Raw genomic sequence first — 12,663 nt, 5'->3', positions numbered from 1 at the left:
CCGTACTCTTCTCTGATCCCAACCTATCTCCTCCTCGGCACGGAACATTACCTCCTAATTCATAGAGTATGGAACGGCCAAAAAATCAGAGCCTCTTCAGTTTACTGCCACAAAGACAAAAGTTTCTCATCATCAGAATCAATCCTTTCCCGATTTTCTCCTGTTCAAAGGACTGAGTTGTCCCTTCTCCAGTCAAAAACCAATTCCTCTGTTTCTTCTAAGAGATTTTATTCTTTCTACCCCATTGCCCATCTATACATCTCTCCCTTAATCTTAGTATTTAAACATGCTCAAGTTTAAATCCTATTTATCTTAAATGAGGTATGCCTACATGGGGGCACACACACACACACACACACACACACACACACTTTTAGACCCCAGAGTTCCTTTCTAAACTAAATTGCATACTATCTCTTTCTTTTTCATAGCCAAACTTCCTGAAAACATTGTTTTTACTCTCTGTCTCTATTTCCTCACTTCCTACTCAATTTGCTAGAATAGCAGTTTTCAAACATTTTGATCTTAGGACTTCTTTTAGACTCTTGAAAATTCACAAGGACCTCAAATAGCTCTTGTTTAGGTGGGTAGCCACAAGGTATTACCTATTCTGAGATGCTTAACTTCTCTTTCCAGATGGATAAATACTCTGTCCTCTTTATTTTTACCTAGAGTGAACATAGAGTAGAATTTTGTGTCTTGCTAATCTTGGAATCCCTGATACCTGACTCAGAACTTGTTACTTTTTGGTTATTATTAACTCTATCAGCTTATTTTCCTGATCTCTCGAATTCTTTGTTAGTAAATAAGAAAGAGTTGGTGAGTATTTTTGCTGAGTTTCTTTTTAAGTTTCTTAGGTGCTTTGTGAAGATTTAAAACAAAGCGAAAGAATAGTTTATGAAACAGGAGTGCAAAACCAATTCAACCCCACTCCTTGGAATACATGAAAAAGAAAAAAAAAAAAAAAGAAACAACCCAGATCCAATTTCACACTCCAGCTGAATTCTGTCCTATATCTGAGAAAATTGCCCCAGGTGTCCACAATGGAACTTCTGCTTGAGATTCTAATATGCTAAAGATGATTTCTCAGGAGATGTTATTTTTTTGAGAAGTGACTGAGAAAAAACTTTGTCAACAGCAAATTAAAATAAAGCTGAGATACAATATTATTATTCTGGCCACATGGAGTGGTTTTATTCCATCTCCAAGCAAAGAAAGAGATACAGAAGGAAGTCCAGGAATAAAGCAAGGTTGATGAGGTATGTATACTAACTGAAAGTTAGTTTACAGTGGTTTTGCTGTAAGATAGGCTGCCCCTCACTTCATTGAATGGAGGGTGGTTGTTGTTTGTAACTTTAATATCTCAAAATCTTTAAAAATATTAAGACAAAAATGGCTTGCGGTAAATGTCATTACATGTGTGATTCTGTGTAGCCAGATTCTGGTGTTATTTTACACATTATACTGGAGTTATAGCTGGGCAGGTTTCTGCTGGCCCTGAAGTGTGTGTGTGTGTGTGTGTGTGTGTGTGTGTGTGGTCTTTGACAGGAAAGATGGGTGAAAGGCAGTTGTGGGAGGGGGCAAGGGGGAGCAGGTAGGGGCAAAGCTGGGAAGTATATCTGAATGGTCCTTGCAGATGTAGTATGCAGGGCATCCTGGGAGACAATTAACCACATTGTCATTATATGGTATAAATGGGTTGGAATGTAGCTGGTGGTGGAGCCTTGGTAAACAAAAATTGTGTGCTGAACACTACCCAAGAGGTTGCCTGCTTTAAAAAATAAAATGAAATTTAAAGAATGATTTCATTCTTCATAAGTACTTTTGGTACAAAGAACAAAAAAAAAAAATAGAATTTGCTTCACGAGTCCAGTGTTAAATCTGAAATATGGTCTGAGGCAAAGAGAACCAGATTCCCTGCAAAGCCTTAAGTGAGCCCTTTGTGCTCGCCAGCTTTCATTGAGTACATGGGTTGCCCTAGTGATGAATGTCCTGCTTTGTGTGGTCTCAGCATTTTTTCTGGAGAGGCTATTTTAATGAGAAGGTGAATAGAGGGGGCTTCTTTTGAAACCAGGATAAGAGGAGGGCCACTTCTGAAAATGCAAGCATAATGGTGCCATTCCTTATCACAGAGATCTGACAATCCCAGGAGACTGTCTGCTTCTCCCCCTCCCCCGCCTCTTCTCTTCTCTTCTTTCCACTAATTGCTGTTTTGGTTTGGCCTATGGTCTCAATCCCTGGAATCTTCTTTTGGAAGTCCAGAGTAGCCCACCAATCAGATCCCACCTTACACCCTGGCCTCATCTTCCTTCCTTGAAAAAGGGAATAGACTCTTGGTGTTTCGGGGAAGGATACACCCATGCTCCTTTCTCCTACCTATTTTAAAATGCTGCCCTTTTTCAGATTTACCCACGCGCTAAGAATTATGCCGCAGCCTGTTTGAACACCCTTTCTCCTTCAGGATCCATTATGCGGGGCAGGAGTGGGAGGAAACCATATAATTGCTATATTTTAGGACTCGCTTGGGGCTAGCTTTGATTGAACACACACAGTAAACTCTTGATTATCCACGCTAATGGAAGGAATAGTAATTCAGACCGTACAGTGTTTCTGACTTTGAAATGTGTTATGTGATTTTTTTTTTTCTTTTCTGAAAGCAGTAGCAGGTGGTTTACTGAGAATAATAGTGAAATTACTTTTGTGTTGCCAATGTTTTTGGTAGGCAAAATATGAGAGGCACCATTCTCCTCATTCCTGTCCCTACCCCACAAACTCACCTGGCACAGACTCCTACTGCCTTCAGATTACATGGTCTTTTTTATTTTCCCCTTCTCTTAAAAAAATGAACTCTCAGGAAATTGGTCAATGGGGAAGGTTTACTTGACAGGTAACCAATACAAGGCACACACTGTCAGATATTTACATGTAAATAGGAGTTAACTTCAAAGCCAAGGAAATAGAAGTTACTAGTATTTCCATAATATTTAATAATTACACAAATAGGGTAAGTTCCACTATGGTAGGTAATTATGGTTATTATTATTATCATTTTGATGGTATGTGTTTTTATTTGTTTTGTTTACCAGTGTTTATAATGGTTCTGTGAATTTAAAAATGCACCTACTAGATTTTTGTGGATCAAACGAAAAACCTTGTCATTTTTTAAGTACTTTTTCGTATACATTCCTGGGTATTCCTACAACTCTCCTAGAATACAGATCTCAGAGTTGTTGTTGTTATTAAAATAACCAATTCTTGGTTTATTCCCCCTTTTGTTGGTATGTAGTCAACTGTTTAATTCAGTGTAAATTTTCAATGGACTATAGAATGATGAAAAGATTTTTTTCCACGGACAGTCTCATCGAACTTTTGCTACTTTGCACTTTGTTGATTTGCAGGCCAAGTTTTCATCACCCTTATGGAGACAGCTTTCTTCTGGAGATAAGTGGCACAGTTGTATGCTGCTCACGGGCCGTTTCTGCCCTGGACCCAAGCTGTCACAGTGTGTGTGTGTGTGTGTGTGTGTGCGTGCGATAAACCACTCACTGCACAGTGACCCCAGCTGCGCTCACTCCAGCCTATTTTCCTTAATAAATACAGTTAACCAAAAGATCTCTCAGCTTTGTGCCGTGTTAGTTGAAAAGAAACCAGAAAGAAAAGGTCAGCAGGGACTAGAACCCCCTTTCCTTGGGGAGCCTCTCAAAGGAAGCAGGGACAACCATAGAATATTAAGGTGGACGGCTTCTGATTCCACCTGGAGGAGGGAGGACTTGGCTTGTGGTTAGAACTTTCCTCATGCCTGTGTTGTGCTAGGGAAGTGAGCTCACTGTTGGTTCTGGAGACGGAGCAGGGGTGAGAGCCAACTCTGCCACTTACCAGCTTTGCAAATAGAGCAGTTTGAGTCCTCTTGGCTTCTGTTGCCTCATCTTTTAAATGGTGATAACAAGAATGTCCACTTTATAGTGAGAATACATTTTTAAAAATTTGCAAAGGGCTTAACTTCATGGCTGGTACACACACATTGTCAACCCTGATGAACACCTACTGTGAGCTAAGAATGAGGCCAGGTAAGTTTTGCACGCCCTGTAGAGCAATTCCTCCCTGTATCAACCCATTCTTCCCAATGAGAAAACTGAGGCTCCTAGAAGTTCATTAACATGCTTTGTGTTACACAGCCCCTGGGGGGCTGGGAAATTTGGACCTGTGTCTGTCCCTTTGTATAAGCTGTGGCCTCCCTGGGGTCTGAGTGGCCAAGAAAGTTGTATCCGTTCCACAGCCATGGTCCCCAATAATAAATACCCCCCTTAGGTTATGAGGGAGATAAAAGGCAAAAGCATTTATCAAGGGGGTGCCTGGGTGGCTCAGTGGGTTAAGCCTCTGCTTTCGGCTCAGGTCATGATCTCAGGGTCCTGGGATTGAGTCCCACATCAGGCTCTCCGCTCAGCAGGGAGCCTGCTTCCCCCCCTCTCTCTGCCTGCCTCTCTGCCTACTTGTGATCTCTCTCTCTCTCTCTCTCTGTCAAATAAATAAATAATTTTTTTTTTTTAAAGAGCATTTATCAAGGCAGGGATTATGTAACTCTGGTCAGTTCTCCTCTTTCGTGTTCTTTGGAGGGTGTACTCGGGCCTCTACCCCAGGGCTTGGCGGGGCACAGCTAAAATGACGCTTCCTAAGAGAAGCTCTCCCTCCCCACCCTTCCTGGGGTTGTTAAGCCTCCGTGCCACAGCTGCCATGAAGGTATTATCACGACCTGAAATCCTGTGTGAATTTGTTTGGGTCCTTGACGGCCCCTCCCACTGCCCTGTGAGGTCTTGCAGAGAAGGGACTTGGCTTTGTTCACTGCTGCGTCTTCAGCACATGGCCCAGTGCTCAGGCGTGGGAGGGGCGCAATAAATATTTGACCGATTGACAAATGAAGAAGTCCAACCCTTGTGGGAAGGCTGTAGTCCTGGGAGGCGTGCATTGTGTGGGAGCCTCCACACGGCCAGGCTTTCAGTAAGAGATAAAGGGAGGGTTCGGGGAGTAAAAGGTGCCTGAGTCCTCTGCCGTAGGTCCGCTTTGTGCCCCTTTGATGTCAGGAGGGAGCTGTCCTGATTCTTCTGCCAGAGAGTGAGGCCTTGAGGTGCAGCCTGTGGCTAAATATGTCCCAGCTCAGCTTCTGCTTCATCCTCATTAACTCCACTTCAGAGCTGGCCATAGGGAAAGATTAATTTAGTGACCAGGCTTAATAAATAGATGCTTCTGGTCTTACATTTCATGCATTGCTCTCAGAGGCTAAGAGCTCACTGAAGTGCCGGTTTCAGGATGTCAAGGGCAAGCAGCTGGGCTTCGGGGAAGTGCAGAGATATTTCTGCTGAGCCTTTGTTCCCCAGCCCAAACTGCAATCACCAAAACTGCAGCGACGACAGGAAAAGCCTTCAATATCCATTTCCTGTGCAACCTAAAAACCACATTTCTGAATCGGATTGCCTTCGTGAGGCATGACCACATACATGGCTCTCCAAGCACATCAAGCCGCAGTTGCCGAAGAGGGAGTGTCAGAACGTTTTGATTTTATCATCACATACACCTTTTTTTTGGGGGGGGGGTGGTCCCTACATGGCATCTGACGTAGAGGTCTGTAACCTTTTCCCCGCTAGAAAGCATTGGCAAAGAGTTTTCATTTTGGAGGAAGAGGCTTGTTTCCGGGCAGCCATCTCCAGAGAAAATCGAGTGTGAGGTACTAGATGGTAAACAACCTCGTTTCCCACAGGGGCTGAGGCGACCTGAATAAGTTCCAGAGTGAGTCCACGAGAGCAGCATAATCATTACAGAGTGTGTGGGTGCCCATGTCTATGTGTAATTGTAATGTATAATTAATACAGAGCTAAAATTAAACGCCTGGGTGAAAAGACTGGCAGGCTGAAGAGGCTGAGGGATATCGACCTGTAAGATGCAGCTTGTTTGCAGCACACCTCAGCTCGCAGTGCTCTTTTCCATGGATGTATGCTGTGTTTTTTTTCTTCCTTGTTGTTAGGACTTCAGTCTTGAGAAGTGAGGGTTTTGCAGTTCACGTGCTCCCCGTCCCCCCGACCCCGGGAAGAAACTTTTGTTTCATTTACTCTTGTCCTCTAACCACTTAATGATTATTTTCTCTCAAGTGGGGAGACTCCCAAAAGCAAGCAGAAAAAGGACAGAAACATCCCTTTCCTGGTACCATTCCTCTGTCCTTGGTTGGCCCTGACCTTGCCACGAAGCCATGAAGGTATTTAGCCTGAGAGGACTTCTGACTCCTGCTCACAGCTCCTGCCACTTTCCTCGTGACCTCCACCACAGGTGACCCCTGCGTGCAATCGTTGCCCTTGATTGTTAATGAAGGTTGGATTCTTGGAGCAGCTGTTCGTTGAGAATTTAGAGAAAAGACGGTTTCGCTTCTCTTCTTCCCTGATTGTTTGAAACTCACTGACAGGCTTGAACTAAACAAGCATCTGGCAAGACATGGCTTCTAACTCCCACTTTACTGTTGTCCACACACAGACCCTCTGTTCCTGCCCCTAGCCAAATGAATGCTCTTTTTCTGCCAGAAGTTCTACAAGTTCTTTGTGTCACTCCTAGATTTTGCTATTCTCCACTTGAGCAGTGATCTTATTTCTTATTTGTTTGAATAACCTCTAGCTCCTGGTTTCTAGGGAGGCTTTCTAGTAAACTCCCTGAGCATCTTCTGACAAGATGTAGTACATACTAGTCACAGCTTTCTGACATCCTCCTCCTAGAATTCCAATGAGAGGAAAGAGAGAGAGAGGGAGAGAGAGACCCATTTAATTCTCTTCTGTATCATCATCAGCAAGTACTAGCAAGTGATTCTCAAACTCTTTTGCTTTTGTCACTGTGATCTTGAGCCGGTTATGAAACAACTCTGAATCCTGGAATACTCATTTGTAAATGGGGAGACAGAAGCAAAGTTTAATTCTCTCTGAATGTGAGGTTGGCAGAGGACCCAACACAGCTGAAAATCTTCAGTTTATTTTCTCTTTGATGTCCTTGCTGAAGCAGAAAAACTAGTGCTGAAGTTTCAAAAACATGCATCCTGGAATTGATCAGAGCCCCCCTCCCTTTTTTAAAGATTTTATTTATTTATTTGGCAGAGAGAGAGCACAAGCAGGCAGAGTGGCAGGCAGAGGCAGAGAGAGAAGCAGGCTCCACGCTGGAGAAGGAGCCCAATGCGGGGCTCGATCCCAGGACCCTGGGATCATGACCTGAGCCAAAGGCAGTGGCTCAATCCACTGAGCCACCCAGGCGTCCCTCAGAGCCCATTTTTAACTGATGGGAAAGTTCACTCAACAAAATTGGTTTGAATCATGCATCCAATTTGATGGTATTAAATTATTAGTTTTGACGAAAGAATTCTTTGTATATTCTGATTAGAATAAATGTTCTGAAAAAGTTCAAAGAACTTCTTGAGGAATTTCATGTAATAATAATAGAAAATAAAGTACTGAAAACAATATTACAAAATTTATCATTGGCTAAGTATGATTATTATACTTCTCAGCTCACTTACGATATTTAGAAAATTAAATGGGAAATGATAATGGGCCCAGAGTGTCTGTAAAAGCAGACTTAGAATGACAGTCTGGGTGGAGGAAAGGGCTAGAGTTGGTTTTGAAGTTCCGTTTCTATAGGAAGCCTGGTGATTTTACCCATGCTTATCGGGGGCAACTTTGATGCTGATGAAGATATGGGGCTTCCCATAAAGTTGTGTTTGCATAACCAACCCAGAGTCCTTACTTTCTGGTAAGCCTGTTGGGAACTTTGAGTGTATTGACAGAGACAGTGGTAGGACTGCAATTCATTTTTGCTACCAGCGAGGATAAATTCTGTCCAAGATATATTTAGGGTTTCTGTTTTAAGTTTAATTTGTTTAAAACACAGTGTTAAGATTAGATATGTGAAGAATTCCAATGTTGCCAATTTCACTCACCACTAATTCCTAGACTTGGAATGATTTTTTTCTTTGCAGAAACAAGGTGTTTGAAGAAGTAGTTGAGAATTGCAAATGTGATATCAGAGCTGTGCACGTGCTGTGATTTCTTTCCTAGGACACGATATGTTTGCAGGATCTGTGATGTTTGCTCTCTTTAAGCTTGGATGTTTAAATAAGGGTTTTTAAACTCTGTGCTGAAGAGACAGTCAAATTATAGTATTTTCCGTACTTTATGAAAGGTAGTATCAGCATTCCAGAGGGGCAATGATGTTAATTGGGGAATAAAGTTAGGTCTTACCTTTAGATGGACTACCTATGGGATTTGGTTTGAGGTCTCTCTGTCCCCAAATCCTCTTGATTTGGTTACCCACAGTGCCTGAAAACCTAAGATATCTCATATCACTGGGTAAAACCAGTAAAATGAAAATGCAATCCAGGAGAAGACGCAATATCACATTAATTTTGCAGATTCAGATATGTAAGTCTTGTCTATATGTGCTTATCCTGGGAACCACATCTACTTTTAACTGTACGGGTCAAGCAGTCAAGCTTTGTATAGACCGGAATAGCTGACGGCACAGACTGTCCTCTGGTCCTGGTAAGATGGTTTTTTATTTTATTTATTTTAGACATTCAATACTCTTAATCCACTGTAAAAGTGGAAGATCTAAATACGAACCCTTGAGTATAACTTGTATTTTTTCTAAATATCAGCTGTTAAAATTCTTTTGTTGATCACTACTTCCCTTGGTGTCCGTGCAAATGTAGTTATTCACCAAAGGCCTTCATGTTTAGAGTAAGAAACCTTCTGAGACCTTCACACAGAAGGTGTTGGGAGTAGTTGGGAGCCTGATGTCTTTGACAGGGTTCCCCCACAGCTTACAGACCAAGCAATGCAGAAAGGATGGGAAGTAACTAGGAAAGAGGGGAAGAACAATCTACCCGGCCGTTTCCAGGATCTCAGGACTGTGTTTAGGGCTTTCTCTTTCATTATTTTGTGAATGGTGGACCGTATGGGATGTATTTTCTCACCCCTGTGTTTTGAGGCTGTCTCATTTTAGATCATTTATGTCCTTGGGCGTCTTTGTCAGGTTGAGAGTCAGACGTTGGATTTATTATGACACATTCTTTGGGTTTCCATGAAGAGTGAAGCCTGAGACCAGGACTTGGGTGCAGGCAGTTTATTTGGGAGGTGATCTCAGGAAACAGTGAAGGAGTGAGAGGCATGAGAGCCGGCATAAAGATTGAGGACATTGCCTTAGGCAACATGTAGGGGCTTGCTTCTGCTGAGACTTGATGAGACACCTGCAGAATGCTTCTGAGACTTGTCTGCCTGACGGTAGGAGGAGAAGGCATCCACCCACTGGCTTTCACACCTCATTGGCGGACGACTTAGCTGGGGTGTTTACTCCCCTGTACTCTGGACTGGACCATGCCTTCACCTGTGCTTGTGCCCAGTGGGCACCTGCAGTGACAGAGAAGGCCCTGAGGGACAGCAGAAAGACGTGCAGATGATGGCAGATGTGGAATGCAGGTAGAGCGTTTTGTCTGAGCTTCTATTACTGTCCACTGCAGCCATCCTAAAATCACAGGGGACGGTGATGCAGGGTATTTAAGGAGTAAGCAGTGATGCTTCCTCTGGTTCATTCATCACTCTTTTCATCCATCTATCCACTTCCAAAGAGATGTCCATCCATCTCTTGGACTAAACGCACTTTTTAGCGCTCATTCTATCCCAGCCTATGAGCTAAGCCCTAGGGATGTAATAGGAAAGCAAGGGAACTTACATGTTATTGACAAGCAGGGACACTTAGTCTTGGTAGATTCTTCTACGAGAAGCAAAACTGAAGGTGGTTTGGAAAGGCTGGAGGGTAGCCAGTTAGACTTAATTCTGGCAGGCTTTATGGGGCTCAATAAAATTAAGTTGAACTGGTCAGAATTCTAACAGTTTAACCTGTTAAAATGTAATCTTCAGCCAGTCCTACCAAACTGGTACATGTTAGAATTAGTTTTCTGTCACAATAGGAATATTTAAATGGTAGAAAAATTACTGGTTGATTAAGATCGCATTTCCATCCTGTGGCCATCTTCTCTCAAGTGCCATATTATTTTGTGGCTCTACACACACATTTGCTGAAAAACCAACAATGATGTGAGTAAGCTGCCTTGAGTATTGCCGATTGTTGAACTTTCAGGCAACAGTGAGGTAAGTAAATGCCAAAAAGAAAACCCTTCAAGAAGGCAAGGATTAATTAGGGGCCGCAAGCTGTTTGCGATTAACAAGGTTCAATAGGTTTCTTGCTGTGTGAGTGGATTTCCTAGGTTTTCCTGGTCTGGGGTTTAAACAAGAAGTAATTTGGGCTGCTGATGTCATGTTCCAGAATGCTCAGGTGTGCTCTCCCACAGCGCAGTCTCAAATGGAGGCTATTTAGCATCACTTGCTGCTGAGAGCCGTTTAAACTTGCATCCGAGGTGTCACATTCTGCCTACTGTGGGAAATTCTTCCCAAATGGTCCTTGGCTGGCATCTTGCCCCAGCTAAAATCAATGCAGTACAGTCCTTTGAATCTGGGCATGGGGCCAGGATGGCAGGAGCATAATTCTCATGTGGCAGAGAAAGACGGACGTGAGGGCGCTGCACAACATTATCTCACTTACAAACTCTGAAATGGCAGGATTATGCTAAAGAATGGACGTTAGACCTAGTGATCATCCCTCTTGTCTTCATATGGAGAGAAGATTCCCTGGCTGTAGATGGAGAAATTCACTTATCTTTTTAAAAATACTGAGTTCCCATAGTGTGCTAGTCACTACTGCCAGCTGGTAAGGTAGTGAACAAGACAGAGAAGATCCATGCTTCCATGGAGATTATATTCTTCTGGGGGAAGATGTGAAAGAAACAATTAAAAAAAAATAAGCAAGAAAATGACCAGATAGGTGCTGTGGAGAGAAGTAGGGTGATGTAATAGAGAGTTCCTTGGCGGGAGTTTCTGAAGTTTGGCAGGTGTAGAAAATTGGATCCAATTAGTGGAGTACAGAATAGTTGTGCGTGAAAGTCTGGGTGATAATGGATTACCTGCATGGTGACAATGATGTGACCATGATGGGAGAACATGAGTAGCTTACTCTGGATAGGGTTTTCAACAGGGTGTGAAGAGCAAAGGGGACAAGAAACAGTTACTAAGATTGGGAGCACAATCCTCTGAGTGGTACCGAAGTCCTGTGGTATTGCAAGCAGGAGAGGTAGTTCCACTTGCTGGTAGGAGGCCAGGGTGAACCTCTTCCCATAAGAGGTACAGTGTTGTGTTGACTGGGACACAAGGTGTAGATGCTGGCTCTCACTGGGCAGCTGGGTGACAGAAATGATGAACTCCCTTTGCACAGTCTGTCATCATCCTCTCCTCAAGGGATCTACTCTCATAGCACCTGCTGCATCTATGGCTTTATCCCTGAGGGAAGATTCATGAGCCAAGCCATGCGTAATTTTTCCATTCTATATATATACCTGCTATGAACTGCAGATGGGTAAGCCAATTTTCTGTCTCCTTCCATGGTAGGGCAGGATGCAAAATGTGCATATGTTTAGACAAAAAAATATTTTATTAACATCTGAAATTCTTCCTTTTTGCGTATTTCTTTTCAAATGACCTCTCCTTTGGCCATTGTTATCATCCTGTGTAAAATTAAAAAAAAAAAACAAAAACAAAAAAAACACTTCCATCCTACCCATCCGCTCTCTTTCTTTATTTTTTTACTTTCATTTTTTGGGGATTTGCCTTTTAAATTTTACACTGCCTTTTTGAATTGGATACTTAATTCATTATTTTTCAATTTTCCCTTAATACTTGAATTTAAGGTTGCTTGTGGATTCCTCTCAAATGACATCAGCTGTATTCTACTAGTTCTGAAATACCGTTTTTTTTTTTTTAGAAATTGCTGTTCAATTCTAAATAATTTTCAAAATTCTATTATGATTCAGTTTTTTGAGCCACAGATTAACATGTGTTTTAAGATTTTCAAATGTGCAGGATTTGGGAGTTATTTTGTTGCTGATAATTAGTTTTATTGCACCATCAGAGAATGAGGTCTGTATTATGTCAATGTTTTGGTGTTTGCTGAGTTTTGCTGAATTGTATTGAATTTGGTCAATTTTTATAAATGTTTCATGTGTGTTTAAAAGAACATATATTCTCTAACAGTGCTGGATTTTATACATACATTTTAGATTACTCTTGTTAATTGTGACATTCAAATCTTCTATATTCTCAATAATTTTTATTCACTTGATTTCTATGTTCCTGAGGGAGGTATATGAAATTCTCTCATTGTAGTTTTGCATTTTTTCATTTGCAAATGTTTTCCTCTTATTTTTGTTTATGAATTTTCAAGCCATGTTGTTAGGCGCTTAGGGGTTCAGGATTATTATATTTCCAGCAAATGTCATCTATCATTATGAAATGCTTTTCCTTTTCCCTATAACACTTTTTGAAAAAAACCTTAAAATTCTTTTTCTGATATTAAAAATGCAACCTCACTTTTTGAAGTTTATTCTAAGAAAATCTTTCTACATAACTTTAGTTTCTATTTTGGGGGAACTTAAGGTTGAGTGTTTCTCTTATTATCATATATAACTTGATTTTAAATAAGCTTGTATAATAGTTTCTCTTTCATTGACAGTTTTGTCACGATTACTTTCTTAAA

The sequence above is a fragment of the Martes martes genome (genome assembly GCF_963455335.1).
Source record: "Martes martes genome assembly, chromosome: 5".
Taxonomy (NCBI): Eukaryota; Metazoa; Chordata; class Mammalia; order Carnivora; family Mustelidae; genus Martes; species Martes martes.
The sequence above is the reverse complement of the archived record's forward strand: the minus strand, read 5'-3'. Positions refer to the sequence as shown.